This window comes from Trachypithecus francoisi, unplaced genomic scaffold (assembly GCF_009764315.1).
Source record: "Trachypithecus francoisi isolate TF-2019V2 unplaced genomic scaffold, Tfra_2.0 Lachesis_group0, whole genome shotgun sequence".
Classification (NCBI taxonomy): domain Eukaryota; kingdom Metazoa; phylum Chordata; class Mammalia; order Primates; family Cercopithecidae; genus Trachypithecus; species Trachypithecus francoisi.
The window spans coordinates 160,584,741-160,598,679 of record NW_022681453.1 but is presented as its reverse complement, the minus strand read 5'-3'; positions in this window follow the sequence as shown (position 1 = coordinate 160,598,679).

The window sequence follows — 13,939 nt, the reverse complement described above, 5'->3', positions numbered from 1 at the left end:
TGGTGGTGCATGCCTGTAATCCCAGCTACTCGGGAGGTGGAGGCAGGAGAATCACTTGAACCCGGGAGGCAAAATTGGCAGTGAGCAGAGATAGTGCCATTGCACTCTAGCCTGGGCAACAAGAGTAAAACACTGTCTCAATAAATAAATAAATAAAAATAAAACTTATCCCTGCATGAGCCAGGCACAGGGCTGGACTTTTGTCCTGCTCTGCCTCTAACTGGTGAGCAACTGTGGGTAAATCCCTTCACTTCTCAGTGCTGCAACATTTTTAGCAGGAAAACGTTAAGATTCTAAAAATGCTCTGCTGTACATCATTCACTGGGGAAGAAATGTGTCTGCTTGATGCTTGAAGGGGAAGCGCGCTGACAGCTGGACAGCAGGATTCTGCCTGGGGCCACAGCCAATCACTAGGTGCCCTTCCACCAGAGGACACCAGCACACGGGTCCCATCTAGGCAAGAGAAAGACTTGACCAATGGTTTGCCCCTATAGTCAATGATAATTTTTCAGAAAGGGAAGCCATGCTTTTAAAAACACTTTACAAGGCTGGATGTGGTGACTCATGCCTGTAATCCCAGCACTTTGGGAGGCCGAGGTGGGCAGATCACTTGAGCTCAGGAGTTTGAGACCAGCCTGGCCAACATGGTGAAACTCTGTCTCTACTAAAAATACCAAAATAAGCCGGACGTGGTGGCAGGCGCCTGTAGTCCCAACTACTCTGGAGGATGAAGCAGATTTGCTTGAACCTGGGAGGTGAAGGTTGCAGTGAGCCTAGATCACACCACTGCACTCCAGCTTGGGTGACAGAGCAAGACTCCATCTCAAAAATAAAAGAAAAACACTTTACATATATTATCTTTTTTTTTTTTCAAGACGGAGTCTTGCTCTGTCACCCAGGCTGGAGTGCAGTGACGCAATCTCGGCTCACTGCAACCTCTGCCTCCCTGGTTCGAGCGATTCTCCCCACCTCACCCTCTCGAGTAGCTGGGACTACAGGCACCCACCACCACACCCAGCTAAGTTTTGTATTTTGTTTTGTTTTGTTTTGTTTTTGCGACCAAGTCTCGCTGTCACCCAGGCTGGAGTGCAGTGGCCAGATCTCAGCTCACAGCAAGCTCCGCCTCCCAGGTTTACGCCATTCTCCTGCCTCAGCCTCCCGAGTAGCTGGGACTACAGGCGCCAGCCACCTCGCCTGGCTAGCTTTTTGTATTTTTTTTAGTAGAGATGGGGTTTCACTGTGTTAGCCAGGATGGCCTCGAACTCCTGACCTCGTGATCTGCCTGTCTTGGCCTCCCAAAGTGCTGGGATTACAGGCTTGAGCCACTGCGCCCGGCCTAATTTTTGTATTTTTAGTAGAGACGGGGTTTCACCATGTTGGCTAGGATGGTCTAAAACTCCTGACCTCAGGTGATCCACCTGCCTCAGCCTCCCAAAGTGCTGGGATTACAGGTGTGTTTTGTTGTTGTTGCCAGACTGGTCTCAAACTCCTGGGCTCAAGTAATTCACCCACCTCAGCCTCCCAGAGTGCTGGGATTGTATAATAGGTGTGAGCCACCCCACCCGGCTGTATTATCTTTTAATTTTGTTTTATTTTATTTTTTCAGAAGGAGTCTCACTCTGTCGCCTAGGCTGGAGTGCAGTGACGCAATCTCGGCTCACTGCAACCTCTGCCTCTCAGGTTCAAGTGATTCCTGCCTCAGCCTCCCAAGTAACTGGGATTACAGGTGCACACCACCACACCTGGCTAATTTTGTACTTTTAGTAGAGGCGGGGTTTCACCACGTTGGCCAGGCTGGTCTCGAACCCCGGACCTCAAGTGAACCACCCATCTTGGCCTCCCAAAGTGCTGGGATTACAAGCATGTGCCACTGCGCTCGGTCTATGATCTTTTAAATGATCAAACCAATCATGAAATGCAGGCAAAATTATTATCCCCATTTTAGAGATAAGGAAATTGCAGCTCAGAAAATTTAAATGCCTGCCTGGCATAACAGCACCAGCTCTGTCTGACTGCAAGAAACTGCCACACCCCATAAGTCAATGACCAGGTATGTTGCCAGAGAAACACTGATATTTAACTTTAAAACAAATGTTAATATTAATATTATATCTTTCAGACAGTTGCTGAGGTAGGTTAAAAATGGTTCTGAATTCTGCAACATTCCTCCCATGGAGATGTGGGGTCTCTGTACACTTTCCTTGAATCTGGGCAGGCTCTGTAACCACTTGAACAACAGAACACAATAGAAGTGAGCCCAGCTGCAGTGGCTCATGCTTGTAATCCTAGCACTTTGGGAGGCTGTGGTGGGTGGATCACTTGAGGTTAGGGGTTCAAGACCAGCCTGGCCAACATAGTGAAACCACATCTCTACTAAAAATATAAAAATTATTTGAGCGTGGTGGTGCACACCTGCAGTCCTAGCTTCTCGGGAGGCTGAGGCAGGAGAATCCCTTGAACCCTGAGACAGAGGTTGCAGTGAGCCAAGATCGCAAGGCTGCACTCCACACTCTAGTCTGGGCAACAGAGGGAGACTGTCAAAAAAAAGAGAGAGAGAGAGAGAGAACACAGCAGAAGTGATTCTGTGTTAGTCTCCAGGCCCAGGTCTTAAGAGTCTGGCAGCTTCCTCTTCCTGTCCTTTGGACACTCACTCTAGAAGTCCTGAGCCACCATGTAAAAATGCATTTATACTGAGACCTCCATACTGCAGAGGCCACAGGTAGGACTGAAGAGCAAAAAATAAAAATAAAAAATAAAAGAGTTTCAACTGAGTCCAGTACCAGCCCTATGAATAAGGAAGGCATCTTGACCCACCACATTAGTCCAGTCATCAGATAGACTATTGAGTGACTTTAGCGAATGCCACGAGGAGCAGAAGAATTCCATGGCTGAGACTTGCCCAAATTCCTGACTTTCAAACTGAAATATAATGAAGTAGTTGTTTTAAGCCACTAACTTACAGGCCAGTTTGATACATAGCAATAGATAACTGAAACAGCTGGGAAAATAAAAGAGACCTGCCTACCTCCATCTCCCAAAGTGCTGGGATTACAGGCGTGAGCTACTGTGCCCGGCCTCATGAATTGCTTTATCCAATACTGAAAACAATCAAGCCTGTATTTTACCCACATTTTACTTTTTCTTTCTCTCCTTTTTCAGAGGCAGGTCTTACTCTGTGACCCAGGCTGGAGTGTAGTGTCACAATCTTATCTCACTGCAACCTCTTACTTCAGGGTTCAAGTGACCCTCCCACTCTGACCCACTGCCTCAGCCTCCAGAGTAGCTGGGACTACAGGCATGAGCCACCCTGCCTGGCTAATTCCTGGCCTCAAGCGATCCTCCTTCCTGGGCTGCCCAAAGCATTGGGATTACAGCAATGTGCCACCACTCCTGGCCCACATTTTAAAAGCGAAGATTCAGTGATGATAGTAAGGAGCTTAAAACAAAAGGGAAAACAAAAATAAAAAAGAAGAAAACTAAAGCCCAGAGAAGTTAATGAGCTTGAAGATGATCACACAGCTTGTAAGTGGGGGAAATGGAAACTGGATAGACCCCCAGTCCGGTCTATCCAGCTAGAAAATTCATGTTCTTGTCACCATCTCACATAGCTGCACCACCTCTCTGGGTTCTGATGGTGTTCTACATTCCCCTTAGTATGACATCATGTGTGGTTTTCATGTTTCTACAAAGCCTCCAAAACTCTCCTTTTATTTATTTATTTATTTATTTATTTATTGGAGACGGAGTCTCGCTCTGTTGCCCAGCCTGGAGTGCAGTGGTGTGATCTTGGCTCACTGCAAGCTCTGCCTCCCGGGTTCACACCGTTCTCCTGCCTCAGCCTCTCGAGTAGCTGGGACTACAGGTGACCACCACCTCGCCCAGCTAATTTTTCGTATATTTAGAAGAGACGGGGTTTCACCGAGTTAGCCAGGATGGTCTTGATTTCCTGACCTCATGATCCACCCGCCTTGGCCTCCCAAAGTGCTGGGAGTACAGGCGTGAGCCACCGCACCCGGCTATTTATTTTTTAAATTAAATTTAATTTTTTTTTTTGAGATACAGTCTCATTCTATGGCCCAGGCTGGAGTGCAGTGGTGCAATCTCAGCTCACTGCAACCTCCACCTCCTGGACAACCCTCCTTTTAAATGGCCACATATTATTCCAACTATAATTTACATGCCATACCTTTTTTGAGTATTTACATTCCTTCCACATGTTTTGTCATTAAAAGGAATTCAGAAATGAACAAGCTGCATCATGTGGACATAAAGCAGAAATTCAAGAGGGAGGAATGTATTATGTATTGAACCTGCTTCTAAATATAACTCAATGAAGAATAACTCAATTAGTAAGTTCTCAGTAAAATGACAAAGTCAGTTAAAGATGCTCAGCGATGGTGAACCTCTCCCTGCCCTTTAACCCCACTTCCATGGCAAAGCAGCCCAGATCCTAACCTACCCCTGTCCCATCCTGCCATTTTGCATCTAAGCTGCAATTGTTGGGAGACTGAGCCTCTCTTGGGGTTCCTTTGGTATTATCGGCAATTTCATTTACATAACTCCTCCCCATTTTCTGCTTCTTCTCTGCGCTGACTGCCTTAGTGAACCTGGTTACCCAGTCACCTAAGAAGGGTGTCCTGGCCTTGCTGTTTCCCAGTATGCAGCAGGGAAGGTAGAGAAAAATGATCCCCTTGGAATTCACATGCCATTCAGGCTAGATAAATTAATCACCGTTTAACAACTTAGTGCAGACCTCATCAATCTTAAATAGCTTGGACAGCTGCAAAAATTAAGATAGTCTCAGGATGATTGTTGGCTTTGAAAAGATTATAAATCCTCTTATCTCAAAAGGGCCAGGTGAAGAATTTGTAAATCCTGTTAAGAATTTTAGTCTTTATCCTGAGGGCAGAGGGTAGCCGTTGAATGGTTTTAAACAGAGGAGTGATGACCTGATCAGATTTTTTGATCTAGAAAGAATACCTTAGTTGGAGGGCAGTTGTAGGATTCGGTGATCAAAGGGATGGAGGGTAGAGAAAAGGGAGGATTCCATCATAACCCCAGGATCCTGCCCAGAACAGCTGGGTGGGTAGGATGAGGAACAGAAGGGGAGGGAATGACAGGAGAGTGGTTCCCTCTTGGACCAGGTGAGTAGGACACCTGAGGGTAGAGTCCGGGACTGTGATTAGGGCAGACAAGCAGGCTGACTTCCAGATGTTCATCCCCCATGGCTCTCTCCCTGGCTGGCCACTTGGTCACATGGACCCAGGCCCAGGAGGGAGGGTCCCATAGGCCAGCCTAGCCCAGGGAACTGAGCATTCTCAGAGGCCACAGCTGGCCCAGCAGGAGAACTAAGGACACTGGGAAAGATCCTGAGGCTACGAAGGCTGCTAAATCCTTGAGACTGTGAACCTCTTCCTTCCCATATAGGGAGCAGTGGACTGCCCCATCTTTAGGGGCTGGTGGAAGCTATCACGTCACTGCAGCTTTTCAATTCAAGGATTCTTGCTAATTTTATACTTAGGGGTAAGCATCATCCCATAGCCCCAGGATGAAAATTCCCCAGTTCCTCCCCTCCCAAAGATCTACAGCCAGTAGGAGACAGCTGCCAAGGTGACACACAATGGCACGGGCTGGGACCAGTGCTTTAAGAGAGGGAAAAGACCAGGGCAAACCTGGAGCAGGCAGAGTTTAACCCGAATGGTGAGCATCTGGGAAGGTGTTGAAGGTGACAGGTCTTCCTCTGGGCCCTAAAGAAAGGTTGACTTCCACAGAGGGATAGAACAGGGCAGGACATTCTCACAAAAGATAATAGCTTGTGCAAACATCCAAAGTTGAAAAAATACAGGACGTGCTGGAGCAGAGGGAGCTTTGCAGAGGCATGATACTTTCTAGATGCAAGGACACACAATTGTTCATACTGCCCAGATTCCCCAGAATGTGAGAATCTAGGGCAATGACCTAGCTTTGGCCCTGAATTCAACATTATCATCAGTGACTGGGATAGAAATTTAGAAATTTCCTGGTGATGTCACCTGGGGAAATGCTAGTAAGCTCAGTCCCTGACTTGCCCTGTCCCCAACCCCAAAACACAATTTCCCAGATGTACATGTTTCATACCAGCTTCATATCTCCATACATCTTGCTTTCCTAAATATATGTTTCTGTTTGTTTGTTTGTGACGGAGTCTTGCTCTGTTGCCCAGGCTGGAGTGCAATTATGATGATCTCGGCTCGCTGCAACTTCCGCCTCCTGGGTTCAAGCAATTCTGCCTCAGCCTTTTGAGTAGCTGGGATTACAGGAGCCTGCCACCACGCCCGGCTAATTTTTTTTTGTATTTTTAGTAGAGACGGAGTTTTGGCCATATTGGCCAGGCTGGTCTCGAACTCCCAACCTTGCGATCCTCCCTTCCCTCCCCCCCGCCCGCCTTGGCCTCCCAAAGTCCTGGGATTACAGGCATGAGCCACCACATCCGGCCTTAAATATATGTTTCTATTGCTTTCTTTCTACTTAAGCCTTTAGAGGAGGAGGTAAGGTATGTAAAAATAACCCCACAAAACACAAAATGTATCATATTATCTTTCTTTTTTTTTGAGACAGTCTCACCCTGTTGCCCAGGCTGGAGTGCAGTGGCACGATCTCAGCTCACTGCAACCTCTGTCTCCCAGATTCAAGCGATTCTCCTGCCTCTGCCTCCCCAGTAGCTGAGATTACAGGCATGTGCTAGCACACCTGGCTAATTTTGTATTTTTAGTAGAGTTGGGGTTTCACCCTGTTGGCCAGGCCGGTCTCAAACTCCTGACCTCAGGTGATCTACCCACCTGGGCCTCCCAAAGTGCTGGAATTACAGGTGTGAGCCACCATGCCCAGCATTGAATTATCTTTCAAAAGAAATCCAGGCCGGACGAGGTGGCTCACGCCTGTAATTCCAGCATTTTGGGCTGGAGTGCAGTGGCTATTCACAGATGTGATCGTAGTGTACTACAGTCTCAAACTCTTGGCCTCAGCAATCCTCCCTCCTCAGACTCCCAAGTAGCTGGGACTACAGGCTCATGCCTCCTCACCAGGCCAAAATTCACAATTGTTTACAAATACATGACATGCACTTTGTTCCTCCAGGGCCTCTTGGCCCACAGATGCCCATGAGGACAAGATTTGCCAGCAACAAAGGAAAAAGCCCCAGAGAGCTTCACAAAAATTTTCAATTTGTAACCTCCGGCCGTCCTCAGGTTGGGCTTCCCATTGCATGGAGAGGCCTGCCTGAGGCCAGGAAGGGGTTAGGGGAGCAGATCCCAGAATCACATGGTCTAGGATTAAATCCATGAAGTGGGTTGGGTCACAGTCATCAAATTATTCCATAGGATAATAATCGGTGATTGCCTGAGGCTACCTTTGCCCCTGCCCTCAGTCCAGTTCTATTTGGTCTGAGAGGGAGAGTGACTCCTCAGCTCCCAAAAAGACTGAGTGAGAAAGCAGGTAGCAGTAATGTACTCAGGAATGAGCCAGTATCACTAGGCAGACAGGGCACTCAGGAGTGGTCATTTTGCTTCAGTCATTTGTTTTTGAGACAGAGTCTCGCTCTGTCGCCCAGGCTGGAGTGCAATGGTATCATCTTGGCTCACTGCAACCTTCACCTCCAGGGTTCAAGCGATTCTTCTGCCTCAGCCTCCGGAGTAGCTGGGATTACAGGTGCCTGCCACCAGGCCTGGCCAAATTTTTTTTTTTGTATTTTTAGTAGAGACAAGATTTCACCATGTTGGTCAGGCTGGTCTCGAACTCCTGACCTCATGATCCTCCTGCCTTGACCTCCCAAAGGGCTGGGATTACAGGCATGAGCCACTATACCCAGCCTCCTTCAGTCATTTTGAGGTCATGGGTGGTTTAGCATAAGGAACAGAAACTATATATCATCAAATATTTGAGAAAAAAGCCCCAAATACCAAGCTATTTCATATCTAGAAGCTGCAAATGTATGGCTGAGTGCGGTGGCTCACGCCTGCAATCCCAGCACTTTGGGAGGCTGAGATGGGTGTATCACTTAAGGCCAGGAGTTCAAAACCTGGCCAACATGGTGAAACCCCATCTCTACCAAAAATACAAAAATTAGCCGGGCTTGGTGGTGCGAGCCTGTAATCACAGCTACTCAGAAGGCTGAGGCAGAAGGATTGCTCGAACCTGGGAGGCGAAGATTGTAGTGAGCCAAGATTGCGCCAGTGCACTCCAGCCTGGGTGACAGAGTGAGACACTGTCTCAAAAAAAAAAAAAAAAAAAGAATGCATTGAGGATCCAATAACGAATGAGTGGCAGAGTTAGGGAGGACAGATAAGAGAATAATCCAGCCAGGTGTGGTGGCTCATGCCTGTAATCCCAGCACTTTGGGAGGCTGAGACGGGTAGATCACAAGGTCAGGAGATCGAGACCAGCCTGACGAACATGGTGAAACCCTGTTTCTACTAAAAATACAAAAAATTAGCTGTGTGTGGTGGTGTACACCTGTAGTCCCAGCTACTTGGGAGGCTGAGGCAGGAGGATTGCTCAAATCCAGAAGGCGGAGGTTGCAGTGAGCCAAGATCACATCACTGCACTGCAGCCTGGTGATAGAGTAAGACTCCGTAAAAAAGAAAAAAGAAAAAAAAATCACCACAGACCCCAACCATGTAATTATAAATCAAGATACATGCCATCATCACCATCACCATCATCATCCCTCACATTAATTGTAACATTAATTGGGTTGCCTATTTGCCAAGCGCTAGAGCTGAGTGGTCTTAAATTCACGTCCACATTTCATTCTCACAACTCCAGGAGGCAGTTGTGTTTATCATCCATACTTTACAGGTGAAAAAACCTGTGATGTAGAGAGGTTAAGTGACTTGCTAGGAGGAAGCAGAGCTGGTACTCGAACCTAGGTTTGACTCCAGAAAGCATGCGCTTGACTACAGAGTAAAAAGCAGGGTCCCCGAGAGAAAGCATAGGATTTGCCTTCTACCCAGCATGGGGAAGGTTTCCCTGCACTCCCTGCACTCTGACCCTCTCTCTGCTTTTTGTCAGCCTAAGGAGGATTGCAATACCATTGACCTAGTGACCTAGTAACCAGGAATATGGAGACTCTGAGTCAGAAGCAGAAAATGCCAGACAATCTCACATGTAGTTGTTGGATCATGAAGTAAGATCAGGAATGGAGCTGGGGTCAGGAACAGGATAATCGTGCCTTGCCAACGTAATTATATCCCTTGCACTCTGTGATCAAAACGATTGAGTCAGAATGTCTTGCTTTGTGCCAGAGCCATTTGACTGGCTCCCAAAGCGGCCACCCAGGGTAGCTTTTCCTTGGCGAATTTGCCACAGAGCTGAACCTGGTTCATAGCCATATCAGTGTCCTGTCAGGGTTCATCTGCCTGAGAAGGCCTGACTCCCAGCAATCCAACTCATAAGAGGCCAAACTATATAACTACATACCTACCAATGTATTGATTAATAGTGTTAGTCTTTCAGTAACTGGAATGTTCTCCCAACTAATGCACCCTTTTCCCAATATCAGGAGTCTCAGAGAGTCAAGTTAGTCAGCAACAGGCTGGTTGGTGAGTGTATCCCAAGAGTTAAGGGAAGCTGACCTTTTGAGGGCTATTTCAGTCAAATCAGGGTGCAGTCTACTGAATCATCTCCACCTTACAGCAGGGCATGTCTGTGTGAACACAAATTTCACACTGCTCTTTCCTGGACAGTGGTATAAGTTGCCAACTTCTAGCCTCATGGCTTTATCCTACTTCTTTTTCCTTCCTCTTTCTATTCTCCAGCCTCTTCCCTCATCCTTCAGTTCACACATTGTCCATACAATAAAGTCGGTTCGGTTGCTAATCATTCAATTGTCATCACATTGCAGCCCTTCCCTCACTGAGATGCTCAAGGAGGTCACCTTGATGGATAGGTGTGTTGTTCCCAAGCTCTTCATTCATTTACAGAACTTTTTGGTTTATTTTCTAATATGTTAGGTTTAACCTTTTGAAATGATTGTTTTTGGCAGGTCAAAAACAGTCAAATAGCAGCAATTTTATGTGGTTCAACAGTCAGCAAACCAGACCCATTGGGAGTGGGGTTAATGAGTCTGACTGCCTTCTCAAGCCATTGTGGTGGGTGTATGTGTGTGTGTGTCTGTGTCTAGGATACGGGGGGTGTATGGCAGCCCTTTCTTTCTGGAAATAAGCTCTCCTGGATAGTCACTGGTGTCTGGGGCCTCCTCTTGCTGTCCATGTATCCTCCAACTAGGGCCCTAATGTCAAAAATGAGCTAAGGAGGAACTTGAGGTTGAGGGAGAAGGCTGAATTATTTGTTATTTGTGGCAGAGTTAGCCTATGCTCATAAGCCAACAAGGAAACACTTTTAGAGTCCATGGTTTGTGCAGTCCTCTGTTAATGTGGAAAACTGGAGATTAATGGAGACATTTTTCATTTTACAAACATCAGCTAAATGCTTGTGTGATATAGGCTATATGCTCAATGACATTCCTACCTTCCGAGTTTTCAATGTGCTATTGTAGGTGTACCTGTGTATCTCCTTCTAGTTACCAGCTTGGCGTACAATAAGCTCTGTGAAGGTAGGGCTTATCTCTCATTTAACTCCTAACATAGGGCCCGGCATATAGTAGGTGCTCATTAAATACATGTTTTATATAAGTAAGTGAATGAATGAGAGTGGTTAAATAAAAAACCAATCATGCAAATACCAGGAAGGCATCAACTAGCATACCAAATGAAGACTCTGGGCCTCTGAAGTTTAGGAAATCAAACTGCCTGTAGAGAATAAGAAGAGAGTCCCAGAAGAGATGACTTGTAAGTAGTTGCTCCCTAGTTGAAAAGAGGAACAGTTCAGGCAGTGACATAGCTGGCCTTACAGATGTTAGAGAGGAAGACAGGAATGAAAAGAAGAATTCTAGCCACCCATTTCCTGGTGAGCACTTTGGCCAGCATGAGCTGCATTCCTTTGAGCTGAGCATGAGTGGAATTTCCAGCCTAGGTAGCAGAATGGAACTTGGAACAAATAGCTCAGCAGAAAAGAACCCAGAAACAATGGGGCTGGGCTCAACTGCCCTTTGCCAGCTCTTGAGCTCATGGAATATTGGAGCTCAGCAGTCCTTGTTGAGGGAGATACATGATGTCCTTCAGATTGTACCACTTCAGAGGACCCAGAGGGAAACTGCCATGTTCAGACAGCGTTAGGAACCTTGGAAGATGTGCAGAAGTACCTGGGAATAGTCCGCATTACTATTCAACTTTTCCATCTGGCAAGTACAAGTGAAAGTCTGTTTGCTTTAAGGATGCAAACGGTCCAAACACATTGAACAGCAGAGGGGAAGATACCTCCGTCAAGAGAGAACTGGAGGAGCCGGGCACGGAGGCCAAGGCAGCAGGATCAATTGAGCCCAGGAGTTCCAGACCAGCCTGTGCAACATAGCAAGATCCCTTTCTCTAAAAATGTTAAAAAAAAAAAAAAAATTAGCCTCTCTACTCTGGAGAGGCTGAAGCCGGAGGATTGCTTGAGCCTCGCCTCTTAAAAAGAAAAAGAAAGAAAGAGAGAGAGAGGGAGGGCAGAAGGATGTTTCAAAGATGAGGGGGTGCCTGGTGATGATGATAATGATAGCAGGATTCAGGGCACTGGGCAACCAATCTGGAGGAGGCTGGCAGGGGAGATTTAAAAGGAGCAACTGGTGGGAACAGATGCTGTCAATTTTAGGGCAGGTGATTCAAAGAGTAAGGGACTAGCTTCACAGAGGAGAGAATTACTACAAACAATGACACAACCACAAAGACGCTGTTCTCTCTACTGGCCTGACCTGAATTTCTTACACATGATCAAGTTCTGGGAGCATGCCATCAATCACACTGAAAAATGTAGTGGGAAATTCTGCAGTGTCAGCCCTCAATGACTGTTCCTTCTGTGTATTTTCTCAAGTCATTAATTCTTTCAAGACGATGAATTGATAAGGACTTAAGAAATAATATAAATAACTGGAACTCATTTATATCTAGATCTTCTCTTCTAGATTATAAGGGAATTGAAGGCAGGAATCATAAATTACTCACTTTTGAATAAAGCACTTTGCCCTAAATATAGCTAAATAAGTGCTTCATAGAAGAGGAAAGAAAGAGAGGGAGGGGGCTGGGCGTGGTGACTCACGCCTGTAATCCCAACACTTTGGGAGGCCGAGGCAGGTGGATCACGAGGGTCAGGAGTTCGAGACCAGCCTGGCCAACATGGTGAAACCCCGTCTGTACTAAAAATACAAAAATTAGCTGGGTGTGGTGGTGGGCACCTGTAATCCCAGCTACTCGGGAGGCTAAGGCAGGAGAATCGCTTGATCCTGGGAGGCAGAGGTTGCAGTGAGCCAAGACTGTGCCATTGCACTCCAGCCTGGTGATGAGAGCAAGACTCTGTCTCAAAAAATAAGTAAGTAAATAAATAAATAAATGAAAGAGAGGGAGGGAGGAAGGAGGAAAGAGGGGAAGGAAGAAAATAGGAAGGGAGAAAGAAAGAAGGAAAGAAAAAAAAGAAAGAAAATAAATTTGATTAGCCATGGTAAGGGAGGGTGATGGTGATGGGCAGTACTAAACCTGGCCTGCATCACAGGAAGATACATGTTGTCATAGAAGGAAGTCACCTTGGCAGCTGTTTATGTTTGGGGAATGGCATATGTGTAAGCTCAAGCTACTTGCTGACCAAGGCTAGGTCCTTGATTTATTTGACATTCAGAAGTTAGATTTTTTTTTCTTTTTTTTTTTTTGTTTAGACGGAGTTTCGCTGTTGTTGCCCAGGCTGGAGTGCAATGGCGCGATCTCGGCTCACTGCAACTTCCGCGCCCCCCAGGTTCAAGCAATTCTCCTGCCTCAGCCTCCCTAGTAGCTGGGATTACAGGCGTTAGCCATAATTTTTGGCTAATTTTTGTATTTTTAGTAGAGATGGGGTTTTATTATTTTGGTCAGGTTGGTCTCGAACTCCTGACCTCAGGTGATCCGCCTGTCTTGGCTTCCCAAAGTGCTGGGATTAGAGGTGTGAGCCACTGCGCCCAGCCATTAGTTAGTTCTTTAATAGCAGTGTAAGCAGGGGGTAGGAAAATAGAAACTTTAATGGGGTAACTGTAAAGGAAAAGGCGAAGAAGTCACTCCATTTACTGGCTGAGTTCTATCTACCCCATAGGGCTACCAACATTTGTCTGAGTCATTTCCTCAGTGGTTGTGACAGCTCCCTCTCCTGCTTTTAGAAGGAGGAAGTAGAAAGTTTAAGAGCTTACTTTAGACCACCTTTTGCATATGGAATTCATTTCATTTTCAAGGCCCCAAGGGTATTTAAATGGGCTTTCAACCCATTTAAACCGGGCTTTCGCCTGGGCATTTTGGTCTCCACCCCTATGATAAGACAGGCTCCTCCTTTTTTTTTTTTTTTTTTTTGAGACGGAGTCTTGCTCTGTCGCCCGGTCTGGAGTGCAGTGGCCGGATCTCAGCTCACTGCAAGCTCCGCCTCCCGGGTGTACGCCATTCTCCTGCCTCAGCCTCCCGAGTAGCTGGGACCACAGGCGCCCGCCACCTCGCCCGGCTAGTTTTTCATATTTTTAGTAGAGACGGGGTTTCACCGTGTTACCCAGGATGGTCTCGATCTCCTGACCTCGTGATCCGCCCGTCTCGGCCTCCCAAAGTGCTGGGACAGGCTCCTCCTTTTATCAGGGATAGAAGCTAAGGATAAACTGCATCATCATCTAGACTGAAGTCAGGACGTTAAGCAATGTGCTGGGCAGCTAATGCTGATTCTCTTCCCTCCCTCCCCCGTATCATGTAAGAGCTAGTATACCCACTTTACAGATTAGGGACTTGAAGATAGGATTTATTGAACTTGAGCTTGGTAAACATAATCCAGAGGGTAGAGTTCAGACAAAATCCCTACCTACCAACCG